Source organism: Staurois parvus, unplaced genomic scaffold (assembly GCF_062004578.1).
Source record: "Staurois parvus isolate SC_StPar_1 unplaced genomic scaffold, SC_StPar_1.0 ptg000473l, whole genome shotgun sequence".
Lineage (NCBI taxonomy): Eukaryota > Metazoa > Chordata > Amphibia > Anura > Ranidae > Staurois > Staurois parvus.
In genome coordinates, this window is record NW_028318269.1 from 27,479 (window position 1) to 30,683 (window position 3,205).

The window sequence follows — 3,205 nt, forward strand, 5'->3', positions numbered from 1 at the left end:
GGTCTCCATCTTGTTTGCGGACATCGTCGCCACAGCTAATGGCTGCTGGTGACGTCATTACAACATAAAATATCACATAGTTTTCTTTAGCCACTTAAAATGAACGCTATCTGAGTTATTAAAGAATATAATGAGCCAATCAGTAAAGTCTATCAAAAGCACTAAAGCAGACCTATGGAAATGCAGAGTTTGCCCAAAAACAGCCCTAACACCGCGGTCACATTGGGTGCGACTTGACTTGCGACTTGCAAATTGTATGCCAAGTCGCACCCTATTGTCCGCTATTAGAGCGGTCATAGCAGTGCGGGTCCCTTGGTCGGAGTCGCACCGATTTCTAAAGGAGTGCATGCACTGCTTTTGGTGCGATTTGCATAGACATCTGTGTCAGATGTCTTGCAAATCGCACCTCAAATCGGCATGTCACCTGACTTTGAAATTGTGCGACCTCACTGTAAGTCGTATGATTTCAAAATCGTCTTTGATGTGACGGGGGTGTTAACCCTGTAAATCAGGAGTGCCCAACCTGCGGCACATATGCTGCATGCGGCCCAAGAAGGCTATGAATGGGGCCCAACATAAAATCATAAACTTGCCTAAAATGTTGCATTTTTGGAATTTTTTTTTTTTAAAAAAAAATGTGTTTACACTTAGCAAACGCACGTGGCCGGGGAATATTTGGCAGGGTCTCTACTGGACAATGAAAATGAAGTCTTGCTAGATCTCTACCCATATGAAATTTGTATCATTTTTTAAGACAGATAGAGCTTTCTTTTGGTGGTATTTAATCACCTCTGGGGTTTTATTTTTTGCTAAACAAACCAAAAACAACAGAAAATTTTGAAAAATAAATGTTTTTTTTTTTTTAGTTTCTGTTATAAAATTTTGTGAATGAATAATTTTTCTCCTTCACTGATGTGCGCTAATGAGGCTGCAGTGATGGGCACTGATGAGGAGGTACTGGTAGGTGGCACTGATGGGCATTGACCGGCATCACTGGTGGGCACTGAAAGGCAGTGCTCATAAATGGCTCTGATAGGCGGCTCTGATAGGCGGCACTGACAGACACTGATAGACAGCACTGACAGGTACTGATAGGTGGCACTGATTGGCAGCACTCATAGGTAGCACTGACAGGCACTGATAGGTGGCACTGACTGGCACTCACAGAAGGGCACTGATATGTGGCATTGATGTGCACTGGTAGGCACTGATATGTGGCATTGATGGGCACTGACAGGAGACATTGATGGGCACTGACAGGAGACATTGATGGGCACTGACAGGTGGCACTGATGGGGCTACACTGATCATCAGTGCCCTGATGATCAGTGTACATGTCCCCTCTGAGGAATGCCGATTACCGTCTCTCCTCTCCTCACAAGCTCTCATAATCAGGTGCTCTCTATTTTACAGCACTGTGCCAGACATGTAGAGGCTGATCTGCGAACAGCCTAAAGATTTACTGCTGCTCAGGGGCTCTGGGCTTCAGCAAAATGGCAGCCTCCAGCAAGAAGAAACGAGCAATGCTGCAGGCAATTTAAGATCGGTTCACAATACTGTGACTTGAAAGTCGCATTGCCAGACGACTTCGTGGTGATTTGCTTGAGTACGACTGTGATGCGTGACTTTCATGCCATGCAACCTTGCCTAGGAAATCTTCCTGTAATATCCAAAATCACATCAATATAGATGAGGATCTTACTTGGAGGCGACTTCCATTAAAGTCTATAGGCACAAGTCGGATAGGAGTTGCCTTGAAGTAGTACAGGAACCTTTTCTAAAGTCGGAGTGACTTCAGTAGTGCTAATTAAGACAGCTCTCATTGACTAACATGGGATTTCACATGTCATGCGACTTGAGGTTTCACAAGTCAGATCCCAAGTCGCGGTAGTGTGAACCAAGTCTTACAACACACATACATTTTGGTAGCATAAATATTAATGTAGACTGTATGTTCCTTGCTAAAGAACATTATTTTTTTTATCAAGTGGTTATGGGTAAAGTTCCACTTTAATTGTACAAAAGTGATTGGCGCCCATCTGTCCATGTCCTCATTACAGGTCAAGAGTCCAATCTTGAGGTGAAAGGTCAGCCCACCTGACTTCCAAGGGTCTGTAATAGCCTCTAGACCAGGGATCTCCAAACTTTTCAAACAAAGGGCCAGTTTACTGTCCTTCAGACTTTAGGGGGTGGGAGTAGAAAATGTCTCGAGCCCAGCATCAGTGAGAATAAACATGGCCTCAGGGTTGGTGGTCAGTAGGAGCAGGAGTAGTGTCCCATTATTGGTATTATCAGGAGGAATAGTGCCCCATCATCGGTATCAGTGGGAGGAATAGTGCCCCATCATTGGTGTCAGTGGAAGAAATAGTACCCCAACAGGTCATGTTTTCAGGATTTCCATTATTTTGCACAGGTGATTTGATCAGTTTCACTGCCTTAGTAATTACCACAGCTGTTTCATCTGAGGGAGATCCTGGGGGCATGACCTGTTGGGGGTCCATGAGGACTGGAGTTGAGAGACACTGCACTATACCAACCACTAAGATCTACAGAACTGGCCTCTATCAAACACATATATGACCCTGAGAGCGGCCCGAACATGCTCAGACATATGATGGACTAGCCTCCAACTCTGGGTAGTTTAAAGGCCAGCTGTGGGCAAAACATGAAGCCTCTCCCATCCCCTTCTAAATAGAAGTCCTTGAGGCTCACCAACGTAATAAACTTTGTTTTACAGCTATTGAAACCATAAAAATGCTGGTCTATTAGAAGGAGCTCCGATAAGCACAGTACCGGCCATATAGCAACCAATGCCATGTCAGGAAAGTAACCACTTAAGGCCTTGTGTGAATAATATATGCTAAAGGTGACGTTTCTTTTCACCCATCCAATCTGCTTCCTTAAATTCCTTTCAAATCTGAAACGTAGAAATAACAGGTGATTGCAATTTAAAATCAAACCCACCACTCATACATTACAGATTACGGGACCAAAGTACCTCTACCAGACGTAATACCTAAAAAATGTAAGCCTCTGTGGCCAATTTAGCAGCTTGTTATCGCCGGTTTGACTCAGGCCATCAGGTTCTAGAAGTTTATATTCAGTTTTAGGCCTATCAAGCTGTCATTTAGGATGATAGAATGGAATTGGAGGTCCAACTTCGCCCCCCCAGAGCATGCTCCACAGAGTACTGGCATGTCCTTCA